At 44.3% G+C, this 25,532-nt stretch overlaps 1 protein-coding gene across 1 annotated transcript in view; it reads left to right on the forward strand.

The window, feature by feature from the left end:
• Nucleotides 1-25,532, forward strand: part of PLCB4 (phospholipase C beta 4) — a 408,965-nt gene that overhangs the window by 254,624 nt on the left and 128,809 nt on the right. The gene's annotated exons all lie outside the window — the stretch shown is intronic.

The following is a 25,532-nucleotide window of genomic DNA, read 5'->3' on the forward strand; positions in this document are numbered from 1 at the left end:
TTTAAGCATTATTTTATTATTTCTGTATTGCTTTTGAGGTTGGCCACATTCTTACAGACTGTGTAACATAACAGCCCACATTGTAGCCCCTGGTAGTATTCCCATGCCACTTGTAAATCTGCTTTTTATCCAAACCTACATGACCTAAAAGTTACTGAAATGCAAAATGTATTTTGTTTCCTAAGGGATGCTTGTTTTTCAGTCTTTAAAACAGAGATTTTTCTATTGCAGAGGTGAGAAATAACAATACCTTTTAAAACACTTGCAACCCAAATGTCTCCAGCTTAAACAGCCTCCTGACTTTCCTTTGATAACGTATTAAAAGACTGGAGACCTTATGCCCTGGCTATAACGGGCCCTCCCCCGTCTTTCCTAGATTCCTACCTGCAGACACTTTCTTGGTGATGTTCCACATCCTTGGTGCCTTCTAACCTTTCTGTCCCCAGGACTTTGTATATATCATCAACTCCCCAGAGCAAGAGCATTGTATGAAATAGACTTTCATGTAAGATTTGCTGGTAGCGGAGGAGGATTGGAGCACACAACAGGACTCACTTCAAGGTTAAACATCAGAGATGGCGCTCAACAAATTTCCTTCGCCAGCCTGGCCAGGGACTGGCTCTCATTGTCTTCTCCTTTCCCCCCTTCTCTTCCACTAAGATGCATGTTCCAGCTTCTCTTCTTTTTTTAATCTCCCCCTCAGACTCCTTTTCCAGTTTACCTATTTCCTCTTTTCCACATGCCTCTTCTCCAAATTTAAAAAAAAAAAAAAAAAAATTTTTTTTCCTTCTCTCTCTTAAGCCAAACAACCAAAACAGAAGATTTTAGTCCCTTCTCATCCTGAGCAATTTGAAGTGAGAGTGTGAGGTAAAAAAGGGGCCAGACTCTCCTGAGACCTTTGCTTTTGCGTAACCTCGCATGATCCTTCTAGATAAGTGGTCACCTGGGGAGCTTTGCCTGATGAAGGTGGTCTATGTCTGTGCTGCCCTTGACCACGTATGGCTGCCCAGCACTTGAGATGTGCCTGGTGGGGTTGAGGGAACTGGGTTTTTCACTTTAGTTGGTTTTAATCTGAACTTACCCAGCTGCACGTGGCCAGTGCCTGTCTTACTGGGCAGCACGGTTCTAGGCAACAAGCTCAAACGACAACCAGATTTCTCAACCCACAGAAGGAGCTCTCAGTTCCCTTGGTTGGAATCTACAGTTTGCTTCAGCCATGTCTTCTTGGTGGCAGCTAGAGCTGAGATTTAAATGTCGTACAGATGATTCATCTCAGGCTCCCATCCTCCCATGTCCCAGATCCCCAGGTGGGGGCTACTCCTTTTTCTTACCCATGGGACTTCATTGTCACTGGGGCAAGCTGCCCAGGTAGAGCCCTGTTTTCTGGAAAAGCCTTGGTCTTTGTCCTAGCCCCTTCCACCTTCTACCCTCCAAACCTTCCTCCAACACACACTTTAGTGGAATCTGTAGGTGCTTCCACCTGTTACCAGGACAAGGGAAACAATTATTGCTGTCATCAGACCCAGTGAAATATCAAAGTGCAGGACCAGGACCAGCCTAAAGTAGGTCCGAGTGCGAGAGGCCAACAGTTGCCTCTTTCCAGGGCAGCTCTGAAATTCGAATGGAGGACCATGTAGCAAAGCTCCGAAAGGCCCAGGCAGCCTACACACCCCAGGCTGTTCATCAGGGAAGTGAAGAATTTTCTAAATATAATTTTCAAAAAAAAAAAAAAACCCTAAAAACACAACCCTCATAGAAAGTATTTTGGCTTCAAGATTTATTTAACCCCTCTGTGAGGACACCGGCAAGATGGCAAAGCTAGTTCTAAGAGCACTGGAAGAAGAGAGTTGTACAGTTGACCCTTGAACAACTCAGGGGGTGTGGCCCAGACCTCTTTGCCGTGAAAAATCCTCATACCACTTTGACCTCCCCCTTCCCCAAAAAACTTAGCTGCTAACAGCCCACTGTTGACCAGAAGTCTTACTGATAACAAAAACAGTTGAGTAACACGTATTTTGTGTGTCATATGTATTCTCTGCTGTATTCTTACCATCAAGGAATCTACAGGAAAGAAAATGTTGGGAAATTCTTAGGAAAATACATCTACAGCACTGTACTGCGTTTATCAAAACAAAACAGAAAACCTCTACATCTACGTGGACCTATGCTGTTTGAAGGTCAACTATGTATAGTTAGGAAAGGAAAGCTAACCCAAGTTTGGTCAGTTCACTATAAGCTGGTCGCTGTCCTATAGGACCATGAAACTATGAGTTCTGTGGTTGTCTTTTCTACCAGCCACGAATCCCACGCGTCTCTGTGGACACAAAACAGGTGCAACATCTCTAGCTAACTGCAAAGATTCTGAGTAACTGGTTGATCAACCCAAAGTACATTCTTCTATAGAAATAAATCCTCCTCGGGTAGGCCTCTTAGACAGTGTTCCCTTAGACTGTCCAGATGTTAGATAGCCTTTTATTTATTTATTTATTTATTAATCATCCCCAAGTTTTGGATCGTTTAAACTGAATTGTACCAACAGGATCAGGATATTAGGCTCAAAGAGCGGAGTGTAGAATTTTGCCTGTTACTTGTATTTGCAGGGAAAAATGCTTACAGAGTCACCATGATGGTAATGATAATCATAATATTTAGTGGTTTTCCAACTTTTTAAAAAAAGATTTTATTTGAAAGAAGGGGGGACGCACACACTCATGAGAGAGCAAGCACAAATGGTGGGATGGGGCAGAGGGAGAGGGAGAAGCAGGCTCCCCACTGAGCGGGGAGCCCGACGTAGGGCTCGATCCCAGGCCCCTGGGATCATGACCTGAGCCTAAGGCAGATGCTTGACCCACTGAGTCACCCAGGCGCCCCTAGTCCTTAAAGTACTCTAAAAGGTGGACAAAACATTTAATGATTAGTGAGAGAACTGAATGAAACGTTAATTTTGCCCACACACAGGAGGAGCGCAGGGAGGTGTTGGAGTCGAAATGGTTAGAAAACTGGAGGAAAGACCAGAAGATTAATATTCTCCTGGGAGGTATTGCTGATGGTCAGTTGATGGTACATGGAATAGAAGCTCATGCTTCTTTTATTTAAAGCCTAAAATTGCCAATCACAAAGCCAAAAATAATATAACTTTAAATTTGGAGTGGGGAAGTGGAGAAAAAGTAGGGAAATGAGCTCAACCGAGTTTAATTTTGGAATTTTCAACCTAGGAACCTATTACTACATGTGCCTGGTGGATATTAGTTCAGGAATTGCTTGTCTTGCCACAAGTCTCACTTTCTTCAAACTCCAGTCCCCACTAGAATTGGATATTTAAAGCAAAACAAAAATGTGTTGAGATCACTTCATTTTCCAACAAATTAAGTACAGACGTCTCATTTTGAAACTTAGCCCGTGGCCTAGGTGCCCCACCACCCTCACCCCTATCCTTTCCCCCAAACTCAAGTTGTGATGAGGAGGGTGGTGGATCGTCTTCCTTGTGGTGTGAGAGGGCTGGAAGGGGCCTCCAGTGCACAGGGCTGATCTAGGATGCCTAAGAGAGCAGGCGCCCTTCTGGCTGAGTCTTAATGGAAGGGCCAACGAGTTGATCAAACCACACCTGAGAGGCGGGTGGAGCCCACAGCTTGCTCAAGGCCACGGGTGTGGGGGAGGGGAGTGGCTCGTCCAGCTAGGGCTGAGGGAAGGGTGCTGGAGAGCAAGAGCCGAAGCTACAGAAGGACAGTGTCCACACCATGGAGAGAAGTAAGGGGAGAGGCTAGGTATGAGAATGAGTCCGAGGATTTTCTGACCCAGTGGGTGGAGAAGGTGAAGGAGAATAAGGACTGTAAGGTGAGGTGGGGGTTTCTGGCACCGGAAGCTCGGGTGGTCCCCAAGGGAGGCAGAGAGAAGGGTCAGATTTATGGATGCACTTAGGCTGTTCCTCTTCCTGAAATGAACAGCATTTATCATCGTATCTTCCACAGTACCTAAGAAACATTTTGCTTATAATAGAAATCGCCTAAGTTTTAGTTAAAAATAAAGTGAGCAGAAAGGGAATTGAAAAGCCTAAGTGGAGGATGAACAAATTGGAAGCACACTCGAGTATGAGAACCAAGGTTGTAGAACCAGGACGAGGAGCTTGGATTTCTTTCTGGTCATCGTGGGAAGCCATTTCAGCGAGACTGATGTGCTCTGATAGGCACTTTGGAGACACTTTGGTGGCTGTCTTGAAAATGGTTTGCAGGAGGGGGGAGGGGGCACGAGCAAAGTAGGTAGGAGATCGGAATGCATGGTTGGAGAACACCAGGAATTTAATAGAAGAAAGGCAAGCTAGAGTCTTACTCCTTCCTCCTACTGGCTGTATCTCCACAGAAAATTTTCTTTCTTTCTTTCTTTTTAAAATTTTTTTTATTTTTTAAAGATTTTATTTATTTATTTGACAGAGAGAGAAAGACACAGTGAGTGAGGAAATGCTTGCAGGGGAGTAGGAGAGGGAGAAGCAGGCTTCCTGCTGAGCAGGGAATCCAATGCAGAGCTCGATCCCAGGACCCTCAGATCATGACCTGAGCTGAAGGCAGTCACTTAACCAACTGAGCCACCCAGACGCCACTCCATAGACAATTTTCTTACCATCTCTGTGCTACAGTAGAGATAATAAGATGGGTGGGCCTAAGGATTTTGCAGTTCTATATCAGCCTGCCTTCAGGTACATTTCTTGTCATCTCAGCCATGGGACTTCTTCCTTACAAGATGAGAAAGTTGTGGCCAGGTGCCTGGGCACTTAGTCAGTTGGCCTGAACATGGTATCAACCCAAAACTGTACCACCTAACATCAGCCAAATTTTTGCAAAAACACCCAGGCTTGTTCCTTCCTCTAGATCCAATTTAATTTTTTTTAAAAAATATATTTGTTCTTTTTAAGTTGGTTCCATGCACAGCATGGAGCTTGAACTTACGACTCTGAGAACCAGAGTTGCATGCTGTACTAACTGAGCCATCCAGGTGCCCCTAGACCAGATTTTAAAACAACAGTTCTGATACTATTAGCTGTGTTTTCAAATTCCCAAAGCTTAGAGCTCAAGGGCGTCCAACCCTGAAGCATTAAGAAAAAGTCTGTATGGTTTGGAAAATTCCAGAGAATGGATAAAAGGCAGAATACTCTGGTTTGAGCCTTGACCCAGACATTTGCAAGTTATGACCTTGAGCAAGTCCTTTTACCTGTCTGAGTGAGCATCTGTCCTGCGTGTCAGTTTATCCATGCCAGAGCTTCCAAGTAGGAGTCTGAGTCACCCGTGTGTGTGGATGGGATGTGTCTTCAGAACAAAGGCTCTATCGTGGTTGAGACCAGGTCTGTTTTGTTGTGTCCCAGTGCTTATCCAGAGTAAAAGGTTCAGCCAATAACTCAAAAGATACCAGTGCAAACTCTTGGCATAAATAATCAGATTTCTAATGTTTCTGCCATAAATGGCTTGAACCTCTCCCCCCTTTCTTTTTTTTTTTTTTTTAACCTTAATTAAGATTGAGGGATTGTATAACAGAAGCCTAGGATAATCCCAGATTTTCACTCATAGATCCTTGGTGCACATTTGCTCCTTTATTTGTGGGTTAGGTTAGAAGAGCAATTTCAAATCACAGTTTGTGGACCTGCCCTCTGTCACTATTTGCCTCTGAGTGTGTGAGCTGTGGGAAGGAACCACTCACTGCCCTTGGTAAAAAGGAAGTGTGCCTCGACTAAACCAATGAAGAAATGTTGTTAAATGAGAGGTTTTCCAGAGTGCTAAGTACAAACCTATCCAAGGACTTGGAGGTGAAGAAGTCTAAAAGTATTGGAACTATGAGAGACAGTTGCCCCAAGGAGAAATAACCAGAGGTCAGGCTTGACCAACCAGTAGGTAAAGTTCCAGCAAAGCAAGGAGAACAAGTGTGAACCTGATTTGAAGTCCCACTAGGAGACAGGACATCAAATCTGGAAAGAGCTTTGAGGCCGGAAAGTGAAGAAAGGCACGAGTTAGTAACGTGAAAAGACAAGGGTATAAAAGGATCAGTGATTGGTCAATAATTGTATCAGTTTTTGTTGTGTTGTTACACACAACACAGCACACCGAAGCTTAATGACTAAGCAGAGCCAAGCTTTCCTCTGTCCTCTTAGGTTCAGTGGCTGGGGCTAGCAAATTAAGATGACATAAGCCAGATGAACAGGAAGAAAGGCATAAAATTGTGTTGATGTTACTATTTTTACAGGCACAGGAGCTTCACCGGAAAGTGAAAACCCAAAGAAATGGGTAGACTCAGAAGCTTGTATACCATTTTAACAAAAGATGATAAATTGTGGAGTAGTGACCAGATAAAGGGAAAGAGGATTTGGGCTTCTAGGGGCAATAAATTGTGGGAAGATAGATATATATGGGGAAACAAATGAGAGATAGAGGTTATTTTAGTAAGGTTTGTTTGGGCAGACTCATCTTGGTGCCAGCTTTCTGTCTTCATGCCCATAAAACTCTCTGGAGAGGGGATTCATGGCCGCCTTCATTTCTCAAAAGTTTCTGCTTTTAAGCAGATGAGGGAAGCTTTGAGAAGGCCTTTTTCTGCATCTGTTGATTCTCAGTTATTTTCAGTTCACCATAATCCATATGCCCAAGTGGCATATTTGGGAGTGATATATTCCAATCCCAAAGTTTAAGATAGCAACCACTTAAATAGCCTAAGATTCTGTGGGTCAGCCATCTGAGTGGAGCTCAGCTGGGCTCACTCAAGTGTCTGCTGAGCTGACTTGGGGCCGGCTGATTTCAGGTGGCCTTAGCAAGACCTTCTCCTTTCCAGTCCACCTGATCTGTCATCCTTCTGCCAGCAGGCGAGGCTTGTTGTCTCTTGGAGTCAGCCGTGTTTCTGCTGCATTCTCTACTAGACCAAAGCAAGTCATGAGACCATCTCAGACTCAAGGAGTAGGGATACCTCCTGATGGGAGAAGCTATAAGTTACATTGCAAGGGGTGTGGATGCAGGGAGGCATGAAGGATTGGGCTGTCTTTGCAATCAACCACAGTTCTCTTAGGTACTCTCTATGTAGTAAAGGCTTAGAAGAGCAGTCAACATACTTTTCTATAAGAGACTAGACAATTTACCAGGTTTTATAAGCCACACAGTCTCTGTTACAAATACTATACTTTGTGGCACAAAAAGTCCCAGAACATAGATAATCCATCATTGAATGAATGGGCTATGTTCTAATAAAATTTTATTTTCAAAAACGGGGGCACGCTGGATTTGACCCACAGGCTTGTAGCTTGCAGACACCTTGCTCAGAAGACAAATAATGTTATACAGAAATGAATAACACATTAGTTTGGGTGGTAAGGATACTTTCCGTTCCAAGTAGTTACTTGGAGCCCGTCGTTTGCCCTTACAAATGTCTTATTTTATTTTTAGGTTAGCCATTCTCCACTTCTTTTCCCTTTTCTCTAGAATTGTATCAGCTTTGCTGTGCAGTGAACCACTTGGGTCTTTCTTTTCTATAAGATGCCCCAGTTTGCTTTGGTTTTGCTTATTAATTACTCTTTTCATTTTTATGGTTTTTTTCCCCTCTCCATGAAGTCTCCTTGGGTTTGCTATTCTTCATTTCTTCACAAGGGTAGAAGATAACTTTATCCCCTGTTGGAATAGAAGGACCTCACCCATGAAATAGTGTCTGAGTCAGTCTCCTGGAAAACTCTATGGCTTGAGATGTATGCTATTCAGGGGTGCAGGAAGGTCTGCTTATTGCTGGAAGACGTGAGACGGATCCACGAGGAAATCAGAAGGAAATCTGGGGTGGCACAGATTTACAAGGAGCATGTGGAAACAGAACAAAACAATATACGAAGAAAACTGTATAGATCATGAACCAATAAAATTAAAATAGAGGGGCTGAGAAGCCGCTTAAGTGCTAGTTCTTTGTTGCTTCTATTCAAGCTGGAGTATATAGGAAAATGCTCAGTATTAATCCCTCCCAGCCATGTCTGTGGCCACGGGTGAGCAGGTGCACAGCGGCCAGAGAATCCTTCTCATTTGGGGGGATGAGTGCAGCCTTGCAGATCTCCACGCTGACGGTGAGGAGGCCCGAAGGACATCCGGGCTGCGTGCCATTGGCGAATTCTCTTTGGGAGTGCCCTCTGTTAATGCTTGTGCTCTAGCCATTGAATTAATAGAGTTCGTTCAAGGGTGAACAAATGAACCGTCCAGGGAAATATACTGCATGTGTTAAAGTGAATCCTCTTCAGGTCCTTTCTTGAGTAATACAATTCTGTTTCTTTAAACTCCCTGTTCTTAAAAATTTAGGGGGAAATGTTTGCACTATTATTACTGATTTCGCTTGTATTTAGGGAGGGTGCTTTTTAGTCCTTCCACTAGAAATCGGTGTCATGGCCACCATGAGCCTCCACAAGGTGCTCTGCATGGGGTGTTGCTGTTTAAATGCTGAGCAAACACTGTTTCACTTAAACCTCAGAAGATGCTTGCTGTTGGGGCGCCTGGGTGGCTCAGTCCTTGGCTCAGGTCATGATCCTGGGGTCCTGGGATCGAGCCCTGCATCGTGCTCCCTGCTCAGCGGGAAGCCTGCTTCTCCCTCTCTCCCTCCACCTGCTTGTGTTCCATCTCTAGCGCGCTCTCTCTCTCTCTCTCTCTGTGTCAAATAAATGAATAAACTCTTTAAAAAAAGAGAGAGAGAAAAGAAAAGAAGCAGCAGCCTGTTGTTGGGTAGATCTCTAGCCTCCTTTTATAAACTGTAGAACCAAGGCTTATGGTGATTAAACACCTCATCTGAGGCCACATAGCTGCTCACAACTGAGCAGAAAGATTCCGTTTGCTAGCCTGATGTGGTTCTCAAAGTGTGGTCCCTGACCAGCTGCACCAGCAGCACCTGGAGTCCTTGTTAGAGATGCAGACTCTCGGGCCCCACCCCAGACCCACCGAATGAGAAACTCTGGGAGGGGAGCTCCAATAATCCTTGTTTTAAAAGCCACCTGGGTGATTCTGATGATGTAATTCAAGTTTGAGAACCACAAGGCATAGAGCAAGTCAGGGAGTTTGGGATTTCCATAGAAGGAAAAAAAAATTTAAATGCATTTAAAGTTCTTCACAGCTGATCTCCCCCAAACAGGCAATGCAGATAAAGAGAGGGGGACTGTTCAGTAAAAGAAACTTTTCTTTTTCCAGAGGACGTGAATGTATTAGATTTATTTCACTCTTCAGCATGTTTTGCACCTGACATCAGTCATCTTCTTTCAAACCCTCAGATGGCATTAAGGATTAAATGAGATTATTTTCCACATTATACAGAAGAAAGAGAAACCTAAATCAATTAAGGAATTGCCTACTATTCAACATGTAGTGATTGCTGGAGGCTGCCTCCAGATCTGATGTGCTGACCAAGAGAACACACATGAATCACAGCTACCTGTGTCATGACTTGGGACCTTGAAATGGCTGCCATTTGCAAATGATGAGGTTCAAAATATGGCACCTCGGTATGTTGGAAATTTTAAGCAGGAGTTTGCAGGTCATTCAGAAGCATCCTTCCTCCTCCCCCACTCCCAAAGCAGGTCATAAAAAACCCACATGTGAGAGGTGTCCTCCCTATACCTACAAGTAAGAAGCATCCATATCTTCCATGAAAAAGGTGCTCTGAGAAGAGTCTGAACAAACAGGCCTTTCTAAGACGCTCCCCACCCCCAGCTGACTACACTTAACCTCATACTCCTTGACCTATGCTATTTCTAATTGTCCACACTATTCATCACACCTAACACAAAAATACTCAGGTTTAGCCATTTTTTTCTTGTCTTCACTTTCTTTTGCAGACTGTCATGTCACATGTTTAAAAACAAAATTCATCCAAGTAAATGTGAAGATCAAGTTGGCTTCGTTAAACAATTCACGAATTGAGTAACATCCCACCAATGCACCCAGCAGGTAGAAAGGCGCTCTGTTGAGCTGTGGAAAAGGAAAGGTTTTTAAAAGCAAGGAGGGAATGGAAAAGGGAATTATTAGCAAAGAATGCATTGTTTTAGGCAAAGTTGTCTTCCTAAGGGGAATGGAGAGGGTCTACCAGTGGGCTGCCTCCTAGTGCTGACCCTGAAACTCCGGGTTGGCTGGTTACAGGTCACATTACTTTTGGGGTTGAAACCGCAGTTAGTTTAGGTTTTAAGTCTTGGTTTGCTGACAAGGACCTTCACATAAGTGACCTCATTTGGTGCCTGTGGTTCTTTTTATTGTACATAAAACTTAGAGTAAATAAATTTGCTTGCTTTTCTGTTGCTGATCTGTCTTTGTCAGTTTAATTTCAGACCTAGTCAGGGACCTTGAGAGGATTAAGGGAAACTTTTTTTTTTTTTAAAGATTTTATTTCTTTATTAGAGATTATGAGGGGGGCGGGGAGGGATGGAGGGAGAAGCAGACTTCCCACTGAGTGGGGAACCCAGTATGGGGCTTGATCCCAGCATCCTGGGATCATGACCTGAGCTGAAGGCAGATGTTTAACAGACTGAGCTGCCCAGGCTCCCCAAAATGTTTTCTTTCCCTCCAGTTTTTATGTATGATATTTAAAAAAATATATTTATGTATACACATAGTAATGAAGGCTACTTAACTTTCTTAGTAACCTATTTGCTTTATTTCAGACCATAATTATTATGTTACTATATGCAGGAGTTCTTGATTTGATTATTTTAAGGAAATAAGGATAGAAAGAATTTATTTTTCATCTGTTTGTCTCTCACAGCAAATAAGTGTCCCTCAGAACACTAATACCTTTACCTTATAATCAGTGAAGATCAGCCTTTAACGATAGGAAAGTATTAACCCAGACTTTGTAGTCTCTAATTTTTTGTGTGGGTGGGGGAAAACTAGGTAAAATGCAGTATATGGAAGCAACATAACATTTTCTTTCAATCAATGAAAATAGACATAAAATATCCTCAGTGGGGAAGCCTATCTTTTAATACTTAATATTGATAGATTAATAAATATGTTTTTAAAGTCCTTACTCTTCAAGTTATAAATAGTAAGCAATTGCTCTGAAATGGTACCTTGTCGGAAACATGTAATGCGTGTGTTGGCTGAGCCAGTATGGTTTCCCAGGTCTGGAGTCTGCCATGCTCTTTCTGTTAAGGAGTTCCCCTGGAAACAGTTTTGTTGGCACCCCTGTTGCTCTCCTGCTGTGGATTCTCTTCTCCCAGGTACCTAAAAGGACAGATGATCCTCTTAATGGTGAAATGCAGAAAGGAGCCTAGTGTTTGGATCCTCACCAAAGTCAAGCTGCCAGGATATTGTTTGCAATGAAGAAAGGGTTTGTACTAGGTGGTATTTAGGGTAAAAATCTTGGCCAGAGAGCTCTTTATTGAAGAGTTTGAAATACACACATTTGGTTAAGGGCACGGGTTTGGAGTTAAACAGAAATAGCTTTACCTTCAGGGGCTTTCTAGCTCATTTCAAATAATTTCCAAATTCCTTCCTATGGCCTACAGTCCCTCTACATGACCCTGTCACTCTACTGTCCCACTGATGTTCCCTGAAAATACCAGACACACTTCAACTTCAGGGCCTTTGCACTTGCAGTCCCCTCTCTGGACTGCCCTTCCCCCATTACATGAGCATACCTACCACCCCCATACACACACACACACATTACCCTTACCCTTTTAGATTTTTTTACCTTCACGTTTATCAATTCCTGATATATTATTTTGTGTTCATTGTGCAAATTCCCCCTAGAATATAAGCCATGAGGGCAGATCCTTTGTTTTTATTTACTGCTATATTCCCAGCGGGGAAATTATTCATCACCCAACAGGTACTAATAAGCACCCACCGTGATGCAACAAGTCCTTAGTTACCTATCTGGGACCCCAATTTTTTGGGTACTTAAATGGCCCCTAATTCTTCAGGAATCTTAAGGGTACCAAGGAATGGGAAGTGGAGGTCCTTTTTGGGGAATCTGGAGAAGGGTTAGCAAGAGATCCAGTCTCTGGCAGCCATGGTGGTAGGCCACTAACCTCTCCTTCCAGTGGATCCCGCCATGAGCTGTGTGGTCAGTAGGCAGCCTCTAGCTGCCACAGCTTCTGCACTCTTACAATGTTCATGCTGAGGTTCCCAACCAGTGAGCAACATGGCAGAGATTCTAGAGCTGGCCCTTGTCTTCCCCAGATGATGCCAGTGGATACTCCTTGCTCTGGGAGTTCCATCCACCTGGTGGAGATGTTGTCAGAGCCATGCTGCCATCGGGGACCCTTCCTCTTTCCTCTCCTCTCTCACAGGTCTTAGTCCTGCCTCATGGTTTGAGGGCTCTCCCTGCCTGCCTCCCTGCTTCATCTCCCCTTCCCCTGATGCTGCAGCCCCCCTTTGGTGTGAACAATCACATGCTAAGCCTTCAGATCTGCAGTTTTCTGCAGCTCTGTGCTCTCTGCAGAATTCTCAAGGTGATAGCAGAGGCCTTTGTGTGCATGGTCCAGTAATTTCTGCACTTCTCTTAGACAATAAAAAGTGATAGAGCCAGGATTGGCCCCAAGACCCAGTGGGACTGTATCTTTGAGGCCCAAATAGAAGCTAGTTCAGAAGACAAAGTGGAAAGGAGTGACATCTCATGCAGTGAGTATAAAGACAGGCATTTTAAGAAGCTGAATTATTTAAGTAGGAAATGTGTACATTCACAGGGCAATTTCGTGGATGTCATTTGAGATTCCTTTCAATGACTCTGTTCAGCGTGGACTGTCATCTCCAGGTAGCATTAGCTCAAAACATTCTTCCCTTGACCTGCTTCTTCAGATATATGTCTTCTCTGTCACTCTATTTTTTTCTTTCCTTTTTCTTAAGAGATCGCAAGGGAGTGTGAGTTGGGCAAAGGGGAGGTACTGAGGGAGAAGGAGAGAGAGAATCTTAAGAAGTCTCCATGCCCAGCACAGAGCCCTACACTTGACCCTGAGATCATAACCTAAGCGGAAACCAGGACTCAGACACTTCACCGACTGAGCCACCCAGGCGCCCCCTGTGTCGTATTTCTAATCATTTGCTCAGTGCAGTTTATTATTCTGGAACAAATTGTGGTTTAATGAGAAGTGCTTTACTGAAAAGGATTTTCCCGCTTGTGGGCATGCTTCAGGCCCTTCAGCAAAGCACATCTCCTGTTGTCCTTGGAGTAACTGGGTGTGGTGGGGGGCATTGAAGAAAAAGCCATTCCTGACACTCACTCGTTAAAGAATGATCGGGCATACTGTGTTCAGGAGATGACTACAATGGGGGGTATGCGGTACTTGGGGAGAGGTGGAGTCCAACTCTGAACACAAGGAGGAAAGGGGGGCCTTATAGCCAAAGAGCAGCAGGTGGAGGTCACCTGGAGATGGTGGAGGTTGAGATGCCTGATCAGATAGCAAAGATGCTCAGATATTGAGGGTGGGAGAGTCTGGCTAAAGCAACTTAGCAGGATTTCTGCTAAAATCGATCACTGCCAAGACAGACAGTGGAGGTCTAGTCGGGAAGAAGATCAGAGGAGCCTAAGGTTTGCTCAAAGGAGAGAACCTTTGGGGGTAGGGGAAGAAAATGGGAGGAAGGGTACATTTTTATTATAATATTTGTTGTAAACAGAGGCGCCTGGGTGGCTCAGTGGGTTAATAAGCCTCTGCCTTTGGCTCAGGTCATGATCTCAGGGTCCTGGGATCGAGCCCCGCATCGGGCTCCCTGCTCAGTGGGGAGCCTGCTTCCCCCCCTCTCTCTGCCTGCCTCTCTGCCTACTTGTGATCTCTCTCTCTCTGTGTCAAATAAATAAATAAAATCTTTAAAAAAAATATTTGTTGCAAACATTTATTACAAAACCAGTTATTTTCCTCCCCGGCCCTGTGTAAGTTGGTCTTCTTTAATTTCTCCTTATTTTAGTTGCTAAGGCTACTAAGTTGCTAAGTTTTGACGAACATGACAGTTTTCCTGTCCAAGTGAGTTACTTTGAGTGGCCACCCACTCCTCTTGAAAGCATGTTTCCTTGACTTTGCTCTTCCTTCTGCAAGCAGAGAAGTTGTTTGCTGAATACCCTGGGAATAATTGCTTCAGGTGTCCCATGGCAAGAATCAGGGAGCCTGTCCCATTGTCTTAAGACAACACAACATAACACGACACAACACAACACAACAGCTCTCTTAGAGCCTGACCATCCAGATTTGGCCTCAGAATCTCCACATCAGAGATGCTTCAGGGTGGAAAGGGATGTAGACAGACCTAGAGTCCAGCATCACTAAACGGCAGACCTTAAAAATTGAACCCCAGGGATTTAACGTCTTTATCTGGAAGTAAAAGGGAAAGTGGGACTTCACGACGACTCATGACTATACTATAAACAGAAACAGAGTTTGACTCTTAGGTATCTCATCCATGCGTGCCCTCACTCTCTGCCTCCCAAATTCAAACCCTACTTGAGCTGACCACAGATTCTCACAGCGAACGATATGTCAGAGATCTTGTTAATAGTAAGTATCATCGGGCCACATTTCAGGGTTTTTAAAAAATCTAGAACCTGAAGGAGCAGGAAAGGTGTTGTGTTTTCCCCTTGTTGCTTTTCAGTATCCTTCATTGGCTCTCCCAAGCCCAGGTTGCTTGGAAAGTTGATGATAGTCTTTATTTCTGAAGAAAGAATAAGATGAAATGAGTGGATGAAAACTTTCCAGTTGATACCAGAAGGGTTCACTTTATCTCTATCATTGCTGAAATGAGCAGGTTATGTACTCATGGCTAGTTATGGAGGAGGAGAACGTTTCATTTTTGTTTCTCTGGAATTCAGAAGTCACGATAGACAAAGGGTCTCTAGCACCTTGCGAAGTTTGCCAGATGATTCCCTGGGTTGCCCTCTCACCATCTGAGAGTGCGATCCACCATGTCAGGGAGGTGCGGGGGTGGAAGGGGGGAAGCCCAAGCCCCGCATCATCTCCTTGGGTCACTGTTCCCCAACATGGCCAGTGAAGAAGGTAGAAGCTAAAACTGTGTTCTGAGGACAGAACCTCTGTGCCTGATACAGTCCGAGGCTAGCTCAGGCAGAGAATAAATACAACCTGAATTCCGTGGGCAAAAAATGGAATTTCACTGAGTCTAGTGCAATAGAAATTTACAAATGCTGGGTTTCTGCCATGCTTAGACTCCCAGATGTGCCCCCTGGGTCAGTGGAGATAAGCACACTGTGATAGCATTGCTTGGAAGGATCCACATGACAGAAATGCTCTTCCCACCACAATGTGGATAGAGCTCACTTCTTATTATCTGTGTCTTCTCGGGCAGCTTGCTAACCTCAGTTAGGATCAGTTTACTCATCCATAAGGGAGGGATGGTGATGTTTACCTTTGTTCTTAGATGATGAATCGTAATTAATACTGGCACAATATTATTATTATTGTGTTATTAATAATCAGTGATAATTTACTAGAGTTCAGATTATGCATCAAGCACTTGAATGCCCAGAGGTAACCTGTGAGATGGGCAATTATTTTTGGTAATCCCTGCTTTTGGCGATGGAGTAATGGAGCCAGACATAGTTGGATCTGGTCTATCTGACCCCAAAACCAATGCAAAACACCCAGTAATTTCTGGGGTGCTTTTTAAAAAAAGATTTTATTTATGTATTTGATATGGCATGAGCAGGGGGGTAGGTGGCAGAGGGAGAGAGAGAAAACAGATCTGCTGCTGAGCAGGGAGCCCGACGTGGGGCTCGATCCCAGGACCCTGAGATCATGACCTGAGCTGAAGGCAGACACTTAATGGACTGAGCCATGCAGGCGCCCCTCTGGTGTTCTTGAAGTGGTTTCTGTGCTTATTTATACACGTTTCTTCCATATTCCAAAGTAAGCTGTCATGCAGATATAGGTACCACCAGAAAAAAATGAATGGAACTGGGATTTAGGCTGAAGAGGGTACGGGGGAAAGGAAGAATGTGGAAGACATCAAATTAGCAGGAAAATGAGCAGGCAGCCACTCTGCGGGCAGCAAGAACGTTCCAGGAAGTTGGAATAAGTGAGCTGCGGAGTGGCTACTTGTGATTCTGGTGGTCAAACTGACGCAGGAAAGGCAGTTATAGGACTCACCCTGTCCACTAGATTGCAAGGGAAGCAACAAATCAGGACAAACCGTTTTCCTTGGTACTAGGATCCCAGAACACACTCTGACATGATGCGAGGCAGTGGAAAAGCCCTTTCTGTCCCACCCTGGTAATACATACCATCTGTGCAGCTGGCGGGCGGTGAGGGATGGCTCGCGGGGGGGGGGGGGGCGGTGCGTCAAACGGAGGGTTCAGAAATGCGGTAATTAAACCTCAAAAGCTCCCAGCGCCCTTCTAACCCTAGCGATGGCTGCAGGCATTCAGCGACAGGGAGAACAGTGGGGCCTCCAGATGGGACTGCTGAGCAGTTCCCTGGGCCCATCCCCGACAGTGCCGCTCTCACTTACCAGCCTGGGCGCAGGTGTGGTTCAGGGGTGTGCTTCGGTGGAGTGGGCGGTCCCGGCTCTGCCCCACCAGCTGTACCATACTGGGCAAGATGCTTCCTTCCTGCGCTTCGAGGGTCTCCTCTCAAACGGGAATAAGTGTAGTACCTCTCTTGTAGGAGTGCGGGGAGGGGAGCAGGTGAATGTGTACGGAGGGCGGGGGGCATCGACCGGTGCTCAGTAATACTGCGCATCTCCGCTAGGGGCCGCTGGCACCGAGGGACAGAAGCGGAACCTTGGGCAGTAGGGGCCACAGACGCATTTTGGGTTGCTTTTCGCGATACCAAGACTATATATCCTTCTTGGATATATATATCCAAGCCAGAAGGATATATCCTTCTGGCTGAGCATTAGAGAGAGGAGCAAAGGTTTATATGAAATTTGAACAACGTAATCAGGAGGGACATTCTGCCCGAAGAATCAAAGGCCATGGAAAGGAAGACAAAAGCTACAAATGCTCCTGTGTTATCCGACAGATCTCTCCACAAGGTGGTAGCATGTCCCTAGGGTCCGGGATGGGGCAGCCATGACCGGGGTCTTCCTGCTGCTCTGTGGCATGTGAGGTGAGAATCCCAGAGTCCCATCGTCTCACGGGGTCCATAAATTAGAAGGGAGATTAACACATGGAATGAACATTCTGGATTCTTCCAAGGGGAAAGCAGACCCACGAGGGTAAAAACAACTTAAGGACCCATCTGCTACAGCAGTCCATAAATCATTCTGATGATAGAATGTCATCACCAAGGGCTTTTGTTCTAACTTGAAAAAGTAAAATATAAAATAAAAAAAAATTGTGATTCTATCTGAAAGAGGAAGTGTTTGTGCAGAATGAGAAAGGATCTGCTGCTGCTAACTACAGAGCTTAGCCAATTCCTCTGGAATAAAGAACTGAAACAAATAGGCCATGTGGCTTCACTCGGGCTCTGGGATTCCAGGATCTGATAGAAAGCAGTTTTGGTTAACTATCCCAGACTCCACCTGTGTCTCCAACCTAAGGCCCCTCTCAAGCTCATCTGTTTTTGTGGTTAGGGGTTTATAACATTATCGATATTTGATAAGAGCCCCCCCCCCCACCGTGGCCTGGCCCTAACTCATATGTCCCTTGTCTCTCTCCAATCTTAATAAAGTCATTTTTTTTCTTCCTGTCAGTTCTTAACAAACCAGGAAACAAGGACAGTGAGCCCCATGTGTCCCCAAAGTTAGAGCCTACAAAAACTAAAAGTGTTCATTTACCGACCATCCAGTCATCCATCGGTGACAAGCAGAGGGGGAGCTGTTTGGTCAATGCTGACAAAGTAGAACAGGCATGGGCTCTGGAATCCAAGAAACCAGTTTGCATCCTGGGTCTGATACCTATCACCTGTGGCTTTAAAGAACTTAGTCTTTTCTGAAAAAATTTCCCCTTATCTCTATAACTGTGTTGTTCAATATGGTAACCACTGACCACCTGTGGCTCTTTATTTATTTATTTATTTACTTTTTTTTTTTTTTAAAGATTTTATTTATTTCCTGTGGCTCTTTAAATGAAAATGAATTACAATAAAAAAATTCACCTCTGTTGCACTAGCTACATTTCAAGTGTTTCATGGCCCCATGTGGTTCTCATGGCTACCATGTTGGGCTGTGCCCATCGCCAGCATTTGCATATGGAAAGTCAATCGGGCAGGGTTGATCTAGTCTAAAACCTTGCTGAGTTGGCAGATTTAAATGAGCTCATATTTGTGAAATGTCTTGCACCATAGCCCCAAATTAAATAGTATGCTGTTTTCTAGTAACTACTACAATTCATTCAGCGCTTGCCTTGGCCCAGGCACTCAGGCTTTCTCAGTTTTGAGAGCTCTGTGAGATTGGTATCCATGTTCTCAACTTACAAATAGGAAAAGTGAAGCTTGATGAGGTCGGGCAGCACCACCACCAAGATTCTCCAGCAGATGCCTGGTGGGGAGGCTGGCTTGGGAGCCAAGAACCACCTCCTTTTTTCTTTTTTTTTCCTTTTGAAGGTTTTATTTATTTATTTGTCAGAGAGAGAGAGAGAGTACAAGCAGAGGGAGAGGCAGGCGAAGGGAGAAGCAGGCATCCTGATGAGCCAGGAGTCCAATGTGGGACTAGATCCCAGGATCTTGGAATTATGACCTGAGCCAAAGGCAAACACTTAACTGACTGAGCCACCCAGGCGTCCCCCAGCACCACTTCCTATGAGGGTCCTCTTCCTCCTCTGAAAATAGGGGACTTCTGCTGGAATGAGATCGTCCCCACCCATCTCGCTTTTCTGTGTCTCCCAATCTACCCATCAATCACAAGCGGCTGATGTTTAAATTTTTTTTTTAAAGATTTTATTTATTTATTTGACAGATGGAGATCACAGAGAGGTAGGCAGAGAGAGAGGAGGAAGCAGGCTCCCTGCTGAGCAGAGAGCCCAATGTGGGGCTTGATCCCAGGACCCTGGGACCATGACCTGAGCTGAAGGCAGAGGCTTTAACCCAGTGAGCCACCCAGGCACCCTGCAAGCGGCTAATGTTTTTAAATAAAACGGAGTTGATGCATTGATTAGGCAATCCAAAATCCCTATCCCTAGCTGGTGGTAAGACTTGACTTTTCCCTATTTGATGATACAGACCCCACAGTAGAAAGGTATAGCAATTCACCTGCATAAAAATGATGGTGGGCGAGAGGCAGGAGAGCAAAGGTAAGAAAGAACACAAGCAAAATAAACTCAACCACCTGCTGTCTAGAAACCCCCTGGGAATACCTGCCTCCTCCAGAGTACTCCCCCTGCCCAGACTTCTGCCATTCCTTGTAAGAAATGGGCTTAAATTTTGTTTAACCAAAAGACTTTTAAACTTGAAACAAAGGAAAAATATTTTAATCTATGTCCTATTTTTTAAAGATTTATCTATTTGAGAGAGAGAGCACAAGTGGGCAGAAGGACAGAGGAGGAGGGAGAAGCAGACTTGCTGCTGAGCAGAGAGTCTGACGTGGGGCTTGATCCCTGGACCCTGAGATCATGACCTGAGCTGAATGCAGATGCTTAACTGACTGAGTCATCCAGGCGCCCCTAACCTATGTCATTTTGAAAGTGACTTGAATCTTTGAAAGCTAGGTCGTGATATTGAATAATGCTGCAGTGGCATGTGTTAAGTGGGAAAAATAGGCTAAAAATAATGTTGAGACACACGGCTTTTAAATATACTCTATCCTTGATGAAATGAGGGAAGTGCTCGGGAAGCCCATCACGGCACAAGACTTTCAAAGCAGGGATCCTTGAAGCAGAGCAAGTTTCTAGCTGTAGTGACTCCAGAAAAAGTGATCCTTCTTGCCTCTCAAACAGCGTGCCCCACCCCGCTCCCCAGCTTGTCCACAGTCTCACCAGAGGAGCTGCTGTACCTTCCATCCCGTCTCTCCCAGTGGCTTGAGGAAAGAGTGAGCTTGGCTGGAGGAGTTAGCCAGTCCTTGAGCTCTAAAGTGTGACTGTGCCGAATTTTCACAGAATCCTGTGAGAACTGAAACTCTGAGCTCCCTGGAGGAAGTTCTGTTATGGTTCATTTCCTTACTAGAGAATCCCTAACTGCAAAACAAACAGATTGGCCGAGGAGAAAGAAGCCGGCTTCCTTTCATGACCTCCACAGCCATGCTCCAAGTCTGGAGGCAAGTTCTCCCCAAGAAGGGGACTGAGGGTAGTACTGCCTCTGCCACGTCATGGTGTGGTCAGTAGGTATCCGTGTGAAATTTAACACTGCTGGTACGGAAAAAAGACTAGGGACTGTATGTTTGCTCACCCCAAGGGCCAGGTCCTTCTGTGTGTTCCTGAGAGTGGAGACAAACACAGAGATTGTGTTTCCATTCCTTTCAGACGATTGCCTCATGCTCCCCAGCTTTGTTTTCTGACTGTTATGGGTAGTTTGAACACTTTAGTCTGCGAAACTTGTGGCCAGAGTGGACGACATTACTGCGGGCTTCTTTCCTGGGAACCTTGTCTGCAGCATTGGTCAGAGCTTCTTGGAGCTTCCCACAGAGAATTTCTTTTCTGGCAACTGCCTCTCCTGACCCCCAAAGTGTTTTTATCTGTGAACTCTACGGGTTCCTAGTCAATACTAATTTTTCCCCTTTTTGCTTTTGTTGCTAGGGAGCCCAGAGCCAAATTGGTATCTTCTATTAACTGTTTAGGATCTTATGACAAGCCTTTCTGGAGCTTTAATTTTAAGCTTATTTTACTTTACTGTCTTACTTGTCTTCTCCTTGCCCACATTCCTTGTCCTGTTTTGAAAATGATTTCTTTGAAGGGCACTCAAACAGTGCTCCTGGTCCAAGGGAGTTTCCAGGAGGTGCCTCAAAGAGACACCAAAAATCTGAGATGAGCTTGTATGAATTTAAAACAGGAACCCCGAGCCAGGCAGACAGCCTCAAAGCAGTGCCCTTGGATTTGTACATCTGTCCATGGCAGCCTTCCAAGGACTGACCGTGATGGGTTCCGGGTTTGCTACAACCCCCTCAATTCGAGTAATTTCTTGTTTATCTGTTTTATAGACTGGCCTGCTGAAAGCTATTTTATTTGAAACAGGAAATCATGTGTTCATTGATTTTTTTTTTTTTAGTGCATGAATTTGGTTTCAGGGTGCTTTTGCTGTGCTAGGCACTTGGAACACAGGTATGAATAAGAATGTCTCAAGGACTCTGCCCTTGTAGAGGTTATACTCTGGTGTGAAAGCCAGACAATCAACCGATCACTATGATGGCAGACTGATTGGTGCAGGCAAGGAAATAATTGAGATACTGTGATAGAGACTAAAATATGAGATACACTTTAAGGAGGTTAGGGAAGCCCCTCTGAAGATAAGTTAACTAAGGCAAGGTCCCTAGGATGAAGAGGAGCCTGCTATGCCAAGGGCAGAAGGAAAGGATTTCTGGGAGAGAGAAGGTGGAAGCACAAAGACCCTGAGGCTGGAAAGAACTGGAGGAGTTCAAGGAAGAGAGTTTCCATGGCTGTAGTGAAGAAGAAGGAAAGCAATGGAAAGTGGCAGGATATACAGTCCCAAGGATCCAGCTTGTCTAGGAAGTTTGGTAAGGAGTAGGATTTTACCCTAATTAATGCAGGAATCCACTGAATGGTTTTAATGAACTGATGAAAAGTTTAACGAGTCGATCTGGCTGCTGTAGGAAGAAAGCATAGAGGTGAGAAGATCAGTCCTTGGGCGTAATGATGATGGTTTGGATCAAGGTGGTGGTGAGATGGAGTAAAAATGGATATATCTGAAATATGAAGGAGACTCGTTAATGAAGGGAGAGGGGAAAGTTAGGGATGACTCAGCTTCCGTAAATCAGTAGATTCAGGGGACATTATTTGAACTTAATGTCTTAATGCTGAAAAGGCTTAGAGAGTGGCTAGGGAGTAAAGCATTCTGTTAAGGGCATTTAATTTGGAGACATCTGAGTGGAGATGTCAAGTAGAGAGTAAAGTTTGGAACTCAGAGAGGACTGGGATGCTGTTATAAATTTGGGAGTCTTCAAGAAATAGATGGTATTGAAACCAGGGGATTAAAGGAGATCTAGGAGCATCATGGCCCTGAGAATTCTCAGAACCAAGTCCTGGAAAGCATGTAGAAGCTGAGTATAGAAGGAAGAGAGACTAAAGGAATGGTATGCAACCAAGGTGGGAGAGTGTTTCAAGAAGGAGGGAATAGTCTACCATTCAGAGATCAAATCAGATGAGAAAAAGAACATGTGTGTGGCATTTGGCTGCACGAAAGCCATGGTAATCCCGGCCAAAGAAATTAGAGAGGGAGACAGGAACGGAAGGCAGATGGAAGATCAAAGATAGTATGGAAGAGAGGTAGTGCAGGCAGTGAATATGGGCAAATTTTTCAAGATATACCCTAAAGGGGATCAGAGACATAAGGTAATAAGTGAAAGAAGCAGTGGGAACAGCTAGAACATGTGTGTGTTGCCAGGAAGGATCCAGTAGAGAAATGAAAAGCTGATGTGTGTTGGATGGTGATGAATGAAAGACTGCAGTCCTTGTGTGAGTGAAAGAGGATTATATCTGGAGCAGAAATGGCAGAGGGTGGGTGGACCTCTGATCAGACAAAGTATGCTTAATGAGGAGGGAAGGAGGAGAGAGGTTCTCATTGGATGGGTTTTCTTTACTCAGTGAAGCACAGTAATTACTGGAACTAAAGGAGTTTGAGAAGAAGCCATGAAATAGTCCTTTCATAGGGCCGGGAAACTTTTAAGAAAGAATTAATAGGTCTGGAAGTCATTGTTGACTATTCATGTGACGTTTGTGATCTTGAATGTCAACTCAAGCTTGTCAATCCGGTTCTGTGATTTTCTTCATCAATTTCAGTGATAAAATATGGATAAGATGGACTTGGCTCTGTGACTAAGAAATCAGAAATGAGGTTAGGGGATTGAGGGTATCTGTGAGGGAATGACCGTCATACTGAACGATGGAAATAAGCTAGACAAGGGCGGAAGTAAAAGGAGGGAGAAGTCTGGTAGACAGTGAATGATCAGAAAGGTTAACAAATAAGAAGTTTTGAAGTCAAAGGGATATAGGAGAATGGGTACTGTCAAGGTAGAGACTAGAGAAATCAGGTGACGTAATCCAAGAGTGGGACCTTAGGAATTGAAATTTCAAGGTGGTGGTGATCAGCCCTGGGGGTACTTTGCAACCTACAGAGAAAGAAAGAGAAATCATTACAGTTAAGGAGGCCAAGGAACTGAAAGTTCCACCTCAAAGTACGTTGTAAAACCATTCTTATTTATCATGTATATTTCATGGGTCATTTCAAATCCTTATTTGGAAAAAGAGAGGGTGCACATAAATAAGTAATAATGATGGTAGCTGATTCACTGTGGATCTACTCTGCAAATGCCATTTTAGGATAGACATTTGAACGTTATGCATCAGAATTCTGTACCGCCATTAAGATACTGCTTGGGAAATCTTCTAAAATGTGTTAATTCTCATATTTTAGTTAGTGATTCTTGTGTCTCTATCAGTAATGATAACAAGACTCCCTGTGGCCTTTTAGTCAAGTTTAATACCTTTTGTGTGGCCTGCAACACCCTTCTGATCTAGCTCTATTCATTTGTCCAGTCTTATCTGCTGCTCTTCCCTTGAGATGTTCTAACCACACCAATTCCTCCAAAGTTCCCAATGTCACGTCAGGTGTACATGTCCTTGCAAACGCTTCTCTCTCTACTCAGCATGCTGTTTCACCGGGATAACTACTACCCATTGTCTAAGACCCATCTAGAGTGTGAACTCCTGGGGCAAGCCTTTTCAAAAAAACTTGAACCATCCAAAAGGGCCATCTTTGTGGGTCAAATACTGACAATGTCACGTTGTTAGTAATCTGTTATCACAAATGCATATTTGAGCCATTCATTGCTGATAGTAGCTACCACTCACTGAATTGTAACTGTGTGCCAAACACTTTATATTTATCAACTCACTTAATTCCTACAAGCCTGAAACATATGTGTAAATACCTCCATTAGATAAGGATTCTGAGACTTAGAAGGGCCTTTCTAGGAGATGATAAAAAAACAAATGGCAGAACTGGGTTTTGTTTCCAAAGGCAAAGGTCATACCATCCCCCATTCTTTGTATTTTTCATTGCTATATTTGCAGCGCTTGGCATGCATCTGGTACACAGTTGAAATATGTATGATATTCTTCACCTGTCAGAAAACTCCCCAAACAAATTTGAAGGCTGGCTTTGTTCCAGGCCCCGGGGACTCTAAATCCTGACACCTTATGGTGGCCCAGCCTCTTGACATTGGCTTTACCTTGATGAATGTTGCTGTTTGCCTGAAATTTAGAAATATATGTTTTGATGGGTGAAACTATAAGTCTGAACTACCCTTAAAGTCTTAATCCTATAATTACTCTTTGTTTTAAATCACTGCCCTGATCCACATGTGGTAGACAGGCTCCCTATTGTTGGCCCCGTAATTATCAAGGAAGATGACTTCTTTACATCCTGAGAAGGAAGTGTGGATTTGTTGATGCAGGAGTGCCAAGGCTTGGTGCAATACCATCAGAGGGCAGAGGGTATCTGGGTTCATTTCCTGAATGAATACACTTTTTCTTTCACTGATACAGAATTTACCTGGTGCTCCTAAGCACAATGGTACTTTCCTTCTAAAGACCAGAAATGTTTCGGAAAGTACAGCATAGCTGTCCCAGACCCCTGCTTGTGGGGCCTAACATTCTTTCTTTTTTTTTTTTTTTTTAGATTTTATTTATTTATTTGACAGAGAGAGAGAGAGGGAGCGAGCGAGTGACAATGAGAGAGGGAACACAAACAGGGGAAGCAGGAGAGGGAGAAGCAGGCTTCCCTCGGAGCAGGGATCCCAATGTGGGACTCGATCCCAAGACCCTGGGATCATGACCGGAGCTGAAGGCAGAGGCTTAACCCACTGAGCTACCCAGGCGCCCCCTAACATTCCTTCTTGATGCAAATTTTGATTCTCTGAGTTTCAACAGAGTTTCTGGTGTCCAAGACCACAGCAGTAGTTCTCAAACTTTAGCATGCCTTAGAATCACCTGGAGGGGTTGTTGGAATGCAGATTTCTGGGCCATGCTCCCAGAGACTCTGGTTCGGTTCATCTGGGCTGGATCCCTAGACTCCACAGTTGAGTCAAGCTCCCAGATGATGTTGATGCTACTGGTCCAAGGACTATACTTTGCTTAGCTCAAAATCCTGCTCGAGTCCTGGTTCAGAGGATACCACATGAGGTTGAATGTAAAAACAAAAATCTCAGAAATTTTCTGAGTAAACATCTGAATGCTGAAAGATGTAGACAAACAAAATCAGTGACTTAAAAAAAAATCTGATTTTTTACATTATATTAAATATAGGCAACAATTGTTCTTTTGTGGAGGGAGACCAGTTGACTGGAATCTGGGAGTCCTTCTTCCTTCCAGGTCTTGGAAGAACTTTCTTCTCTATGACCTACAGGACATCAGTGTGTTTTGTCCTTAAAGCTACTCTAGAGGAAAATGCTGCATGAAGTTGATCAGTCTTTCAATACAGAAGTGAATGCAAAGAGATTTTAAGA

Source organism: Martes martes (assembly GCF_963455335.1).
Source record: "Martes martes genome assembly, chromosome: 9".
Lineage (NCBI taxonomy): Eukaryota > Metazoa > Chordata > Mammalia > Carnivora > Mustelidae > Martes > Martes martes.